At 43.7% G+C, this 16899-nt stretch overlaps 1 protein-coding gene and 1 pseudogene across 1 annotated transcript in view; both read right to left on the bottom strand.

Moving 5' to 3' along the window:
- Positions 1–16899, bottom strand: part of LOC124622298 (zwei Ig domain protein zig-8-like) — a 909359-nt gene that overhangs the window by 496845 nt on the left and 395615 nt on the right. The gene's annotated exons all lie outside the window — the stretch shown is intronic.
- On the bottom strand, positions 3699–3816 carry LOC124623236 (annotated as a pseudogene).

The raw sequence follows: 16899 nt of genomic DNA, 5'->3' as shown, positions 1-16899 counted from the left end.
GCAGTCGGATGGTCCCGGTAGGCCACTCGTGGCCTGAAGACGAAGTGCTAAAATAAATGTGCCCGTGACATGTGAGTGCTCACAAGTTCCACTGGTATGTGATGACAACGCTTACACCGGCCTACAGTGCATAACCCAGTATGTTGTCAGTACACTGCTAGCTAGCATGGAGTTACTGCTACATAATATGTCCGTTTGTGAGTTACATCTGCCATTCGTTTTTTCCCAGCCACACATCTATCCACTGTCGATGTTCATCGGGGTTTAATTTCTGTGTATGCGGAAGGCTGTGCGAGCATTCAAATGGTTTGACTTTGTCGTGTACAGTTTATGGAAGGGCGTGAAGATGTGAATGACGAGCAGTGCACAAGGAACCCCTCTACAGCTGCAAGTGATGACGCCATTAATGCAGTTCGCAATGTTGTAGACGTTGTCGTCACGCTACTCTTGACAATAGTCTAAGACGATTAACTTCTGGCGCTGCAGTTAGAAGCTCATCCATTGTAAAGACCATAACAGACCAACTTCACTAATGCAAAGTCTGCGCAAGATGGGTGCCACGTTCTCTGAGTGATGTCCACAAGCAGCAACATACGGATTCGGCGAGAAATGTATCTGAGACAGAGGGAGTTCTGCTCTTCAAACAGCTTGTCACGGGGATAACACCAGGTTCCATTATTCGACTCCTGGGACCTAAACGCCAGTGCATGGAGTGAAAGAAACTTGGCGAAAATGCATTCGGCAGGGAACGTTATGGCAACCATCTTTACGGACTGTCAGGGGTTTTTTCTTTTGCATTTCTTTCAGCGGAAACCACAATGAATGCAGAGAGGTACTACAATGTCTTGAGGAATCTGGGAGCTGCTATACACTGTACTAGTGCCGACATTGTGCATGCTCTGTTGCCTGTGTCTATGTGCCTGTGGTTCTGTCAGTGTGATCATGTGATGTATCTGACCCCAGGAATGTGTCAATAAAGTTTCCCCTTCCTGGGACAATGAATTCACGGTGTTCTTATTTCAATTTCCAGGAGTGTAATTAACGTGTAGCTTGTATTTATGCCGCTTGTTTCACGCCAGGCATTTGTTTTCCTGTGAACAGTCAGTTACAGTTGCAGAGCTCGTTAGTTGTTCGGCAGCTCCCGTGTAGCAGCAAAATTTAAGAACACGGTGTTTTAATCACAGTTTAATTTATAGTTTTTCCGACTTTAGCACGGAAGCGACTGTGATAGTAGTGCTCGAAGCTCCAGCCAGTGCTACCTCTGATCACATAGCTTGAGGTTGCTGCCTACGGCCGTCACTGTGGAGAGCTGGATGCGGTATTGTAAAGAACGTTCAGCACGTCCCTCACATCCCCTGATCGATCGACTGCTGTCACCAACACAGTAAAGCGCTCATTGTGGATCATCCCCACCCGTGGTTGAGTGGGAGCTTGATTCAGGGTATGACGGACGGCAAAAGACTTCCCAGAGGGCCGATCGAAGCGCCTCTCCAGTTCGTCTGATGAAGACATTTCGGAAGCCGTCTGTGTCTGACAAAGACCCTGAGCCAGATACAGTTGCCTGTCCTGTTCCAGAGAAAGCCTTTCAGCCAGTAAGATCTGGACATTCACAGAGGGTGGGTTAACTAGTAGATGGAGGCTCCACCTTTAGGCGCGTGACGGGGTGCCTTAGGGAAATGGTTACCAAGGAAGGGAAGGAACCCAGTGTGCGATCTGTGTGCATGCCGGGAGGAGTCATTCCAGCTGTCGAAAAGTGCCTCTAAACATGAAGAGCACGGGGTGCAGCCATGTTGGTACCAATGATGTGTGTCGCTTTGGGCAGGAAGAGATACATTCTGGTTTTGTGTGGCTAGCTGAAGTGGTAAGAACTGACAACTTCGACAGCGGGATGAAGGCGGAGCCCATTATCTGCAGCATCGTCGACAAAAAAAAAAACTGTGGTCCTTTGGTGAGTGAAGAATCTGAATCAGAATGTCTTGTAGGTTTCCCGACTTACAAATCGGGTGGTGGCTTGCAGGGGGTTCCGATTAATAGGTCAAGTTTGCTCTACTTGTAGTAGACGGGTACACGGGTGGCGGGAGATGGAGATGTATGCTTTTTGGGACATCAGTCTTCTGACTGGTTCGATGCGGTCTGCCACGAATTTCTCTCCTGTGCCAAACTCTTCAGAGTAGCATTGCCATCTACGTCTTCAACTATTTGATGGATGTGTTCCAATCTCTGTCTTCCTCTACAGTTTCTCCCTCTACAGCTTCCTTTAGTACCGTGGAAGTCATTCCCTGATGTTTTAATATACGTCCTATTAGCCTGCCCATTCTCCTTCTCAGTGTTCTCTACATATTCTTTTCATCTCCGATTCTGCACAGAACATCCTCGTTCTCTACCCTATCAGTCCACCTGTTTTCAACATTCGTCCGTAGCACCACACCTCAAATGATTCGATTCTGCTCCGGTTTCAGCCACAGTCCATCTTTCCTACCACACAAATCTGTCTTCCAAACGTACATTATCAGAAATTTTCTCCTCAAATTAAGGCTTATGTTTGATATTAGTATTCTTCGCTTGGACAGAAATGCCAATTTTGCCAGTGCTAGTCTGCTTTTGATGTCCTCCTTGCTCCGTCCGTCATTGGTGATTTGGCTGCCTACGCAACTGAATTCCTTAACTTCATCTACTTAGTGACCATCAATCCTGATGTCAAGTTCCTCGCTGTTCTCATTTCTGCTACTTCTCATTACTTTCACCTTTCTTCGATTTACTCTCAGTCCATATTCTGTACTCGAAATGTCATCAGCGAATCGTGTCATTGGTATTCTTTCACCTTGAATTTTAATTCCATTCCTGAACCTTCCACTTATTTCCATCATTCCCTCTTCGATATACAGATTGAGCAGTGGGGGTGAAAGACTACATCCTTGTCTTACACCCTTTTTAATCCGAGCACATCGTTCTTGGTCGTCCACGCTTATTACTCCCTCTTTGCCCTTGCACATATTGTATATTATCCATCTCTCCTTCTAGCTTACCCCTATTTTCCGCAGAATTAAAACACCTTGCTCCATTTTACATTGTCGAACATTTTTTCCAGGTCGGCAAATCCTATAAACATGCCTTGACTTTTCTTTATCTTGCTTCCATTATCAACCGCAACGGCAGAATTGCCTATCTCGTGCCTTTACCTTTCGTAAAGCCAAACTGATCGTCATCTAACACATCCTCAATTTTCTGTTCTATTCTTCTGTGTATTACTGATATAGCAGCTTGGATGCATGCGCTGTTATCTGATTGTGCGATAATTCTCACACTTGTCAGCTCTTGCAATCTCCGGCATTGTGTGGATGATATTTTTCTGAAAGTTAGATGGTATGTCGCCAGACTCATACATTCTACACACCAGCGTGAATATTCGTTTTGTTGCTACTTCCCCCCATGACTTTAGAAATTCTGATCGAATATTATCTATCACTGCTGCCTTATTTGGTCTTAAGTCCTCCCAAAAAAAAGCACTCCGTCTTCAGGCCACGAGTGGCTCATTGGGAGCATCCGACCGCCGTGTCATCCTCAATGAGGAAGCGGATAGGAGGGGCGTGTGGTCACCACATCGCACTCCCGGTCGTTTTGATGGTTTTCTTTGACCGGAGCCGCTACTATTCGGTCGAGTAGCTCCTCAGTTGGCATCACGACTGCACCCCGATAAATGGCAACAGCACGTGGCCACCCGGATGGTCACCCATCCAAGTGCTGGCCACGCCCCTCAACGCTTAATTTCGGTGATCTGACGGGAACCGGTGTGTCCACTACGGCAAGGCCGTTGCCTAAGTCCTCCAAAGCTGTCTAAAATTCTAATACTATATTCTTTACCTCTTCTAAATCGATTCCTCTTATATCACATCAGACATATCTTTCCCTGTGTGATGTCCTTAGGTTAGTTCGGCTTAAGTAGTTCTAAGTTCTAGGGGACTGATGACCACAGCTGTTGTCCCATAGTACTCAGAGCCAAAGCCATATCTTTCCCCTCACAGAGGCATTGAATGTAATGTTTCCACCTATCCGCCCTCTCCTCTGCATTTAACAGTGGAACTCCCGTTGCGCTCATAATGTTGCCATCCCTGCTTTTAATTTCATTTTCCTGAATGTTGAGTCAGTCCTTCCGACAGTCATTTCTTTTTCGATTTCTTCACATTTTTATGCTCTCATTTCGTCTTAGCTTCCCTGCGTTTCCCATTTGTTTCAGTTCTCAGAGATCGGTATTTCTGTTTTCCTGAATTTCCCTGAACATTTTTGTACTTCCTTCTTTAATCGATCAAATGAAGTGTTTCTTCTGTTACCCACGGTTTCTTCGCAGTTGTCTTCTTTATAACTGTGTAAGTTGTGTGATTGCCGATTTTAGAGATGTCCATTCCTCTTCAACTGTACTGCCGTTCCTTAGTACTTCACTATCCCAATTCTTCCTGACTAATCTCTTAAACATCAGCCTACTCTTCATCATTACTACATTACGATTTGAGTTATAACTGCTCCTAGATAATCCTTACAATCTAGTATCTAATTTCCGAATCTCTGTCTGACCATGATGTAATCTAAGTGAAGTGTTCCCATATCACCCAGCCTTTTCGATGTGTACCTACTCCTCTTGTGATTCTTGAACAGAGTATTCGCCATTAGTAGGTGAAATTTATTACAGAACTCGATTAGTCTCTCTTCTCTCTCGTTCCTTGTCCCAAGCCTATATTCTCCTGTAGCCTTTTCTTCTACTCCTTCCCCTTCAACTGGGTTCCAGTCCCCTATGACTATTAGATTTTCATCTTTACGTACTTTATTACACTTTCAGTATCTTCATATACCTTCTCTATCTCTTCATCTTCAGCGTAAGACGTGGGCATGTATACCTGAACTATCGTTGCCAATGATGGTTTGCAGTCGATTCTGATAAGAACAACCCTATCATTGAACTATTCACAGTAACACAGTTTCAGCCCTACCTTCCTATTCATAACGAATCGTACTCCCGTTACATCTAGAACTACATAAGACGATTCTTGGAGGCAGTTACCTACAGAGCACTATTTGGGAGGCTGTTGAGAAGTTGTCGTCTGGAGGATTTTAACATGGAATTAAATCGAAGTCTCTGATGGGACTGCCAACGTCTTTCAGCGGTTGACTCTAGTATGCAATCACGCGCATTCGTTTTTTCTGGTGCAGAAACTCGCAAGTTAGCTTTACAATGCCCTGCCACATTACTCTCTAATTGAGCTAGAATGGTTTGAGGGACACTTGACAGAATCTCGTTTCCATTACACGTGGCACAAGATCTGAAAGCGCCTGTCGGTGCCTGGTGCATACGCGTGAGCATCTCACTGTGTACTCTGGTATAGTATTTGTCTGGTACTAGAGAAGCCGATGGTCTCACTTGAGCTCATTACATAACAGCTGCCGATAGTGCTGCCGCCTGACACCCAGACGTTAAGCCATTACTGACTTAGCAACCACAACGCAGACCACATGCAGCTGGTTATTGGCCGAAACGCTGCAACAGACAGGTAATTGCGTACCCCTCCATCTCACAATACGCTCCAGTTCAACGTAGAAGACGGGCCCCGATAGAGTTACGTTACATAAAGTTTGATTGTATCGAACCCCTGATGTTAGTTCCACTATCTTAGATTATGTTAACAAGGCAGTGAAGGAAAATAAAAGAGGAAATGGGTGACTTAGACGCACAAGTCGACACCTTCATGTATGTAGGATGCAAGATTACCAGTGAGATGGCATGTAATCGAAAACTAAAAACATCGATACTTATTGTGTTTTGCGAAAGAAGGAATATTTTCTGTGTTCCGTTAGATAAATAAGGTTAACGTTTGTTGAAACGTTTTGTATCGAGTTTTACTCTGAATTGTGCCGCAACAAAGGAACTGCGACGTATAGAGGCGACATGTTTAAGGGGTATTAGCAAGAGAAATAGGAGAAGAACAGCAGGTGTGAATTGAAGAGATAAAATAATGAAGGAATTTCTGTTACTGAGGATGCATGACAACAGACAAATACCGGAAACAATTAAAAGGAAGAAAAGAAACTGGATACGACACTGGATAAGAAAGGGTAGATTAATAATTGTTTCACTGCAAGAAATGGTGACTGGAAAGAGGACCAGATACCAGCTGACAATATTAAGATAAGTAGACAATATACCACTATAAAAAGGACTGAGGAAAAGCGAGAAGAATGAATGGTGCCGAGCTTGCAGTGATGGACGTGCCTAATGGGCATAACACATCCTTATTATCATGTTACAAGCTTAAATAATGTTAGTTTCACATAATATAATATTACTACATGCACGTCCACGAGAAGTTTACCAGGTAACGAGCGGACCGTTTAAAGGAAAACAGAATGGAAGGAGACCGAAATTTTGAAAATGTAACTTAGACAACATAGGACGTTGGCAAGGGTTGACATGTATACATTAAAAATAGACCGAAACAGTCAAGAAGGACGTCAGGACACTTGACATGTATATCACTTGCAAAACACGATCTGAAATGAAATTTACTGTTCATAGGTATTCCTCCTATCTCATTGCTTCCGGCTTAACATTCAGTTCGAGGTGATGAGGTACGGGCTGCAACCATGTAACTAGAGAGATTGATACTAACATGCACCGAGAACGATGATGTAAAACTACGAGAACCGTAAATGGGTTCGATCAGATCGATATTTGATCTGAACGACACTCTTACCAAAATTTGCTCAAATTCCTTACCATCAAACCACCACAGTTGTTAGGCCACACGCAAGAATTTAACTGCAATACTTGAGTACGATTTCATTTTATCCTCTCTTATTACGAAGGCGTGTTGTAAATAATGCCTCTGAATGTTTTATGTAAAAGCTCTTAAAGCTTTTTAACGTTATTAAGATTCTAAATCTTCATTCTTCATGTCTACATATTTACTTCTCACCTCTCAGTCACCCTGGCGACGATCACATTCCTCCCAACGAGAGACCAGTTTAATTGATGCCGTCGTAGCAGAATGTTTCTACATCTACATCTACATACATACTCCGCAATCCACCATACGGTGCGTGGCGGACGGTACCTCGTACCACAACTATCATCTTCTCTCCCTGTTCCACTCCCAACCAGAACGAGGGAAAAATGACTGCCTATATGCCTCTGTACGAGCCCTAATCTCTCTTATCTTTGTGGTCTTTCCGTGGCAGTAAAATTGTAGTGCATTTAGCCTCAAATGCTGGTTCTCTAAATTTCCTCAGTAGCGATTTACGAAAAGAACGCCTCCTTTCCTCTAGAGACTCCCACCCGAGTTCCTGAAGCACTTCCGTATCACTCGCGTGATGATCAAACCTACCAGTAACAAATCTAGCTGCCCGCTTCTGAATTGCTTCTATGACCTTCCTCAATCCGACCTGATAGGGATCCCAAAAGCTCAAGCACTACTCAAGAATAGGTCGTATTAGTGTTTTATAAGCGGTCTCCTTTGCAGATGAACCACATCTCCCCGAAATTCTACCAATGAACCGAAAACGACTATCCGCCTTCCCCACAACTGCCATTACATGCTTGTCCCACTTCATATCGCTCTGGAATGTTACGCCAAAATATTTAATCGACGTGACTGTGTCAAGCGCTACACTACTAATGGAGTATTCAAGTATTACGGGATTCTTTTTCCTATTCATCTGCATTAATTTACATTTATCTATATTTAGAGTTAGCTGCCATTCTTTACACCAATCACAAATCCTGTCCAAGTCGTCTTGTATCCTCCTACAGTCACTCAACGACAACACCTTCCCGTACACCACAGCATCATCAGCAAACAGCCACACATTGCTATCCACCCTATCCAAAAGATCATTTATGTAGATAGAAAACAACAGCGGACCTACCACACTTCCCTGGGGCACCCCTGATGATACCCTCACCCCCGGTGAGCACTCACCATCGAGGACAACGTACTGGGTTCTATTGCTTAAGAAGCCTTAGAGCCGCTCACATACTTGGGAACCAAGTATGCTCGTACCTTAGTTAGGAGTCTGCAGTGGGACACCGAGTCAAACGCTTTCCGGAAGACAAGGAATATGGCATCCGTCTGATACCCTTCATCCATGGTTCGCAAGATACCATGTGAAAAAAGGGCGAGTTGCGTTTCGCAAGAGCGATGCTTTCTAAGGCCGTACTGATGCATGGACAGCAACTTCTCTGTCTCAAGGAAATTCATTATAATCGAACTGAGAATATGTTCGAGAGTCCTGCAACAAACCGATGTTAAGGATATTGGTCTGTAATTTTGAGGATCCGTTCTTCTGGCTTTCTTATATACAGGCGTCACCTGCGATTTCTTCCAGTCGCTCGGGACTTTACGTTGAGCAAGAGATTCGCGATACATGCAAGCTAAGTAAGGAGCCAATGCAGTAGAGTACTCTCTATAAAACCGAATTGGAATCCCATCAGGACCAGGCGATTTATTTATTTTCAACCCATTCAGCTGCTTCACAACTCAAGGTATGTCGATCACTATGTCCTCCATACGGGAATCTGTACGAGACAAACGGCGGTATGTTTGTACGATCCTCCTTCGTGAAAGATTTCTCAAATGCTAAATGTAAAATTTCAGCTTTCGTTTTGCTGTCTTCCGTTGCCAGGCCAGACTGATCAGTGAGTGACTGGATGGAAGCCTTCGACCCGCTTACCGATTTTACGCAAGACCAGAATTGGCTTGGGTTTTCAATAAGCTCTTTTGCTAAGGTATGACGGTGGTAGTGGTTGAATGCTTCACGCATCGCTCTTTTTACAGCAGCAATAATCTGTACTAACTTTTCCCTGTCCTGATTCTCCAGATCTTTCTTGTACCGCGAGTGCAGCTGCCTTTGCTTCCTGAGCATTCTCCAAATTGCGCTGTTAGACCGCGGTGGGTCTTTTCCGTCCGTAACCCACTTTTTCGGCACCCACTTGTCTAATGCGTGATTTACAATGTGTTTAAAATTTGCCCATAATTCTTCCACGTCCATCGTACCGGAAGTAAATGAAGTTGATTCATTTACTAAGTGGGATGCTAACAACTGCTTATCTGCTCTTTCTAGTAAGAACACTCTCGTAGCCTTCTTGACCGACTTTTTAACTTTCGTAACCATAGACGTAATGACAACATCATGATCACTATCCCTGTCTCAACACTGACACCGTCGATGAGGTCTGGTCTGTTCGTGGCTAGCAGATATAAAATATTTCCATTACGCGTTGGCTGTCGATTTAGCTGCTCAAGACAGTTTTCGGATAATGTGTTCAAAAGTAATTCACACGACGGCTTCTCTGTACCACCTGTAATGAATCGATAGACATCTCAGTCTATACTAGGTAGGTTGAAGTCGCCTCCGACTAGTATAGCATGATCCGGGCACTTCTGCGATAGAGAATGTAGACTGCCTTTGAATGATTCTAGAACTGTCACGGTGGAACCTGGTGGCCGGTAATAACACCCAACAAATAACTTTATTTCCCCTAGCCCTGTTAAACGTGTCCAGATAACTTCACAATCACACTCTACTTCGACCTCAGTAGACACAATATTTTTGTCAACTGCAATGAGCCGGCCGGAGTGGCCAAGCGGTTCTAGGCGCTACAGTCTGGAACCGCGTGGCCGCTACGGTCGCAGGTTCGAATCCTGCCTCGGGCATGGATGTGTGTGATGTCCTTAGGTTAGTTAGGTTTAAGTAGTTCTAAGTTCTAGGGGACTGAAGACCTCAGAAGTTAAGTCCCATAGTGCTCCGAGCCATTTATTTTTCAACTGCAATGAAGACACCACCTCCTACGGTGTCTAATCTGTCATTCCTATACACGTTCCAACCCTCACTAAATATTTCAGAACTTCCTATCTCAGGGTTCAGCCAGGTCTCAGTCCCGAGGATAATTTGCGCGCCACACGCTTCCCGGAGGGCATTAAATTCAGGAACTTTATTCCGAACACTCTGAAAATTTACTGCTAATATCTTGGTAGCTGAAGTATCTTTACACTGAGCGCGTCCTGATTTCTCTGCCTGCACGTCGACTGGTGAGTGTTCATCAGGACACCTCGCACTACTGCCTAGACTAAAAAACCGCCACGTGCACGCCACAAGTACTCCGCTACCCGAGTAGCCGCTTCCTTTGTGTAGTGCACCCCTGACCTATCTAGGGGCGTCCTACAACTCTCCACCCAATAGCGCAAGTCTAGAGATCTGCAGCCAAGACCGTGACAGAATCGACGAAGTCTCTGGTTGAGACCCTCCACTCGGCTCCAAACCAAAGGACCCCGATCCACTCTTGGAACTTCTTTGACGAAGCCACAACGTCAATTCTGCTTGCACTGCTTCATTAATATCAAAGGGAAGTTGTTGAAGGTGTTCTTTAAGTTTCGGAAACAGATGAAAATCTGATGGGGATAAGTCGGGACTGTGTGGAGGATGGCCGATGGCAGTGAACCCAAGGCGTCGGACTGTTGCAGATGTCGCAGCCCTCGTGAGTGGTCCGGCATTGTCGAAGCAAAGGAGAGGGCACTTCACGCACAGAAGGACTCTTCGGTTAGATACTCGATTACGGCACTCAGTTTCTCACACATCTACATAGATGTGCTGCAAAACGCCATGTCAGATGCTAGAACTCCGAGACGTCTAGTGGCAGAGGGTTGCAAGTTACGTCAGAGAAACGGCAAAGTCGACCGAAAAATATACATGACACCTGCTGACTGAACCGATGTTGAGAACAGAATAAAAACTTTGGAGTCATTACCATTCAGCACGCCCTCGGACGTTGTATACGTAGTCAGGTTGAATACTCTCACTTGTACATATTTTTAGTTTGAATGGCTAAATATGTACCCCGCAATGAATTCGTGTATTAATTGTGGTAACTGAGTTGTACTTCCTGAAGATTACTCCGTCTGTAGTCCCGCCATAATGAACACATGCTTCTCCTTCAGTAAAGTAGCGTCTGTCTCTATTTTTGAATCTGAGACGTAGTGTAGTATTAGTCGTTATCAAAAAATGATAACAGATGTAGTATGATAATGAAAAGCAGTAGTCATTACTTTATCAGAGAGAAATCACAGTTCTTCTCAACGTCGAAAGCAAATAATCATTTTAAAAAACGGAGGGAGTGCGTGAGAGAGAGGGAGATATGATTCTATTTGTCGTGCTTCGCAGTTTTCCTACTTTCTTTTTATTGTTGGAACGCTTTTGAAGGAAACGTGACTGTGTAAGTGAAGTTACATGTGTAAATTAGTTAATCATATAGTACAAACAATTATACTGTATAATTCCCAAGTATTGAGTAAAATGAGAAATCCATATGCGAAATAGGTTCCCTCGTCTCACAGTCTGGCTTTAGCTGTCGCAGCGGTCGCGCGCTCCTCAAGTTTGCTCCGTGAACGTTCAGCGTTTACGACAGTGTTTTCGTGTTTCGTGATCGTTTATTGTTGTTTTGTACGTGAATTAAGCGTTATCAATTGAGCATTTGGTCTTCGTTCGTGTCGTCTTTCTACGTAGTGCCGTTGGGATTTCGGCGTTGTCCGAGATTTTTTCGCTGCAGAACAGCATGGCAAACTCCGTGAGAAAAAACACCGTGATTTTCACCTTCGACAAGTACACCCGTCGAGTACACCCTCTGCACTTGAAATACACGACTGGATTACCGAAGTAATTGGCCTTCATTCTGAATCTGTTCATACCATGCAGCTAGACTCTGATGAATACTGCATTTTTGTAAAGTTTAACGATTCCGTGAGTGTAGACCGCTTTCTGGAAAAATTTGGTTATGAAACGGAACTTATACACCGTGATGGTACTAAAAGTACTGTAAAACTCCGGAATTCCGAGTCTGTAATTAGGAATGTTAGGGTTTTTAATATTCCCATAGAAGTAGACAACTCGAAAATTAAAGATGTCCTTGTCAGGCTAATATTCAACGAAAGGTGGGCTTCGCATTTCAAGCTGCAGTGCTTTAACGGCACTCGCTCCGTGGAGATGGAAGTGAAGGCAAACATTCCCTCCCACATCTTTGTTGACGGGCACAAGGCGCATGCTTTGTACTCAGGGCAAACCCCTATATGTCATGTATGTAAAGAGTCTGGTCACCTCCGTCAGGACTGCCCTTGCCGTGTTTTTGTGCTAACGAATAACCTTACGCAACGCCGGAAATTAACACTCAACGATATGTTGCCAGCCAGTAATACAACGGAGCCGGCGGCTGTCGTGGATCCTGTTACTACCTCTGAAAATGTTACACTTAATGTTAATGACTTTCCGTCTTTAAAACCTGCATTAACTGCTGAAATTCGGTCCCGTAACAGCGAGATTCCCACTAAAAAGCGTCCTCTAGAGGACACTGAAAAAAATGTTGATGAGGGCTCTTTCTGTGAAACACCCGTTGCCAGGAAGCCGAAGCCCAGTCCTGAAGATCTGTTGGAAGTGGAAAAAGGAGTTGAAATGCAGGTCGATGTGGCTCCCACTCCCGCACAAGGGCTTATACCGACACGGACAGATAGTGACACAGCTGGTAGTGACCTTTCACGGAAATGTGACCATGAGCCTGAGGTTACAGCTGCAATAACCGCATCAAGTACACAGCTCATACAGTGCGAACAGTACGAGGAAGTACCAAGTAAACAACCTGCCGACTCCGAAGCGCAACGCCGCGCCGAAGGAGGATTATAAACAAGCATCACCGACTCGCCGGCAAGACAACACAACAGACACCACGCTGGAACCAAATATTGACGACTCGCAAGCCATCGCCGTCGCGCTACATGGCCACCGCCGGCGGCTGCGACCGAAACCGGGTCTTGCTGTCACGCGTCATCAACCAAAAGCCACACCAGAGAAGAAAGACATCAAGAAAAAGAATATTAAATATGAAGTCATCAGGGCCAACACTGAAGAGGAGAAAGAGAAGGGCCACAGTGACTTATAGCAATGTATTGTCAGGATTTCAGGATACTTTTCTTCTCAAGCACTTTGTTTAAAAGCAGTGAAAATTTTTCTAGGAAGTTAGTACATGTAATGGGAACGCAGCTTGTAAAGATCGTGACTTGTAGAGAAGCACGTTGCTGCTATGATCATACCGATCCTCATCCCAAATAGCTTCTTCTGGTATGTCTGTGATACAAGCTTATAGCATTACTACTATTAACGTTAATAAAATACAGTCACCCTTGAAATTGGTAGCACTAAAAGAATTCTTGTACCAGTCTGGGACAGATATCGCGTTGCTACAAGAAGCTGCGATAACGGAATTTCGGATCCCAGGCTTTTTTGAAATTGTTAATGTTTCTACCGAAGCCAATATCGGTACAGCCATTCTTATAAGGGAAGGCATTCCGGTGCCTGAAATCGAACGATTAGAATCAGGAAGAGCCATAGGCATAACAATTTTCGATGTGACAGTGCTTAACCTTTACGCCACATCAGGAAATTCCCACAAATTGGTTCATGCGAAGTTTTTTCAAGATGAACTGATTTATTTATTGAGGAAAAATCCGTGTTCTCTTATACTAGGTGGAGATTTTAACTGTGTTTTAAACCAGAAAGATCAAGAACCCAATTTCAACTACTCGCCACAGTTAAAAAAGTTAGTAAGTGATCTACACCTTAAGGATGTGTGGGAACTTCAGCACCCGACGTCAGTCGGGTTCACGTATATAACCAGCCACTCCCGCAGCAGACTAGATAGAATTTACGTGTCACAAAATTTGCAAAATTATTTATTAAACGTTGAAACTATTCCCGTGTTTTTTTGCGATCACAGTACACTTTTAACTTGCTTTACTTTAAGTGTACAGCCAACACTTCAATTCAGAGGCCAATGGAATTTAAATATCCGTTGTAACTGACGAATAACTGCAACAGGAAACAAGAGTAGCGTGGACTATGTGCCTCCGCACAGTAGACAAGCACCCAACAGTCATTGACTGGTGGACTACGAGGGCTAAACCAAGGCTGCGGAAAGTTGTCATGCAGTTTAGTGCAGCGAGGCACAAGAAGTTGAGGAATACAATGGAGTTTTATTATAAAGTTTTAAGAGACTTATATCAACAGGCCCATGATGACGTAATTCGTCTGAAAGACATCAAAAAAATAAATAAATGCCAAGTTATTAAGCATTAAACGGCAACAAATGGAGGGATTAAATATTAAATCGAAAGCCACATCAGTCGTAGCAGATGAAACAGCCTCTCGTATCACTTGGTGCGGCATGCTAAAAACAGACATTAAACTTTTATTGATGAAGTCGAGACGCATACTGGTACGAGGCTCACATGCCAGAAAGAAATACTGGACGAAGTCCACAGGTACTATGAAACCTTATATGCCCCTACCACAGTGGAAGATGCAGCTCTCGAGGACTTTCTCACTATTTTAGGTCCACAATTGTCGCGAACAGGTAACGCTGACATCCTGTCACCTATTACTAAAGATGAAGTGTATGAGGCAGTGCGTAACTCACCTCTCAAAAAATCTCTGGGACTTGATGGCCTCCCTGTGGAGTTTTATGTCCGCTACTGGTCTATAATTGGGGACAAGACCACTTCCATGGCAAATGAGGTCCTGAACGGAAAAACGGTCCCTGCAGAGTTTAAGGAAAGTAAAATAGTACTGATTCCTAAGAGTAAAGGCAAAACCAACTTAAACAATTTTCGGCCTCTTTCACTACTAAATTCTGATTACAAAATAATTTCGCGTATTATCAACAAAAGACTCTCTGCCTTTTCCAACAAAATATTGAGTCATCATCAATCTTGTTCTCCGACCAGAACGATATTCGAAAGTGTATCTGCATACAGAGACGTCATTGCAATTACCTCAGTGACAAGTGTAAAATGTGCTTTAATCTTTATAGATTTCAAAAAAGCTTTTGACCGCGTTAGTCATAGATACCTCTTTGCGACGCTATCAAGAATGGCTTTCCACCCTCAGGTTGTCAACATGCTAAGAAATATTGCAACAGGTATAAATGCGAAAATAGCAATCAATGGCCAAACTTCTAAACCCATACAGATAAGGCGAGGGGTTCCACAGGGCAGTCCCTTATCTATGTTTTTATTTTCCGTATCTTTAGAGCCCTTCCTCCACACTGTCCACGTAAGATTAACAGGCATAACATTGAGTGGTGAAATAACTGTCATACGACCTTATGCTGATGACGTGGGCGTTGTAATAAGGAATAAGGAGGAGGCAATTACACTGGAAAGAGAAATCCAAAGGTATTGTCTAGCGTCGGGAGCGAAAACAAAAGTAAAATATTGAATCTACGGGGCCTATATCACCTCCGACTGGCATGGGAAAAACAAGACAACAAACATAAAACTTTGGGAATAACCTTAATGGCATGTCCGATGAGGATGGCTGCTTTTAACTGGACGGAAACCAGGAGGAAAGTTCGTGGTGCTGTAATGGAAAACATTCATCGAACTATGGACCTGGTGCAAAAAGTCAAATTCATCAACTCTTGCGTTTTGTCTAAAGAGTATTTCACTGCGCAGGTATTTCCAATCCCTAAACTAGTAGCGAAAGGGATCATGTCCACTGCTACCAATTGTTTATGGCGAGGAGACATATTCAGGGTTGGTGCGACTATCGTTATACTGGATGTCAGAAACGGGGGCCTCGGTTTGGTGGATATTCGCAATAAAGCGTCTGCTCTGTTCCTCAAAAGGACTTTCCATATACCCAGAGAACTTCCACAATGTGTAACCGCAAAGCTCTTTGAAGCTGTGACACCCCATACCCTGCAAGCACCGATTGATGTGCGAAGGATCAATGCCCGTCTGCAGTATGTGAGGAACTTTTTCCTCGAAGCAACTTATCTTAGTGAGGAAATCAGAAGCAACACATGTATCACAGCGCGCTACATCATACTTGAAAGGAAGTTAAATGAGGGCAGAAACAAAATTGAAACGAAGTTCCCAAATTGTGACTGGAAAGCTGTATGCCGGAACATCAACTATGCCGGACTATCTACAGACGCTATTTCCGCATGGTACAAAACAGTTAACAATGTCATCAGCACAAACGAGAGACTATATGGGATCGGTTTAAACCAGATACTCCTTTGTGGAAAATGCAATCTGGTGGATACACTCATCCACAGATTCACTCATCAGGCAACAAATCGCCTTTCTCACCAGCTCCTCTAAGGAATATATAACGCCAATGCTCCTCCTGAGACCAGACATGACATACTATCCGAAATTAAAAACCAACGCCATTAGCTGGTTACTGGGAAAATATGTTAGTTATGTCATCCACAAACTTGGGTCGGACAACGAGATAGAATTCCGCGTTTACATGAAGTGTGAATATGAAAAAATCAGCACGTATCGCAGCCACAAAACGCACTACGGCAACATGCTGAAGATCATTTTTGAAAGAAATTGGTAAAATATGTGGAACCACTACAACACCTTGAACGAGAACGAACAGAAGAAAATTAAAATTCACTTGGTTTCTTATTATTATTTACTATTACCTTGCTTCCGGAACTTCTGTGTTACACGAAAAGTTTTTTTTTTTTTCAAAACATTTTGTTCAGAATTACTCGTGTTCGACTTCCAAAGTATTTGTGCGTTTCAAGACGAATTGTTAAGTTTTTATCAGTGTTCAGTTTCTATTCAGAGAAGAGGTTTCTTTGTCTTTCTTACATCGGAGTATGGGAATTTTGTTTTAAGATTTCTGCACACTTTGTGCTATGACCCAACAGGGAACATGAAAAACGCTACGGTCGCAGGTCCGAATCCTGCCTCGGGCAATGATGTTTGTGATGTCCTTAGGTTAGTTAGGTTTAACTAGTTCTAAGTTCTAGGGGACTAATGACCTCAGCAGTTGAGTCCCATAGTGCTCAGAGCC

The sequence above is a fragment of the Schistocerca americana genome, chromosome 7 (assembly GCF_021461395.2).
Source record: "Schistocerca americana isolate TAMUIC-IGC-003095 chromosome 7, iqSchAmer2.1, whole genome shotgun sequence".
Classification (NCBI taxonomy): domain Eukaryota; kingdom Metazoa; phylum Arthropoda; class Insecta; order Orthoptera; family Acrididae; genus Schistocerca; species Schistocerca americana.
This window is presented reverse-complemented; position numbering and strand designations above follow the sequence as displayed.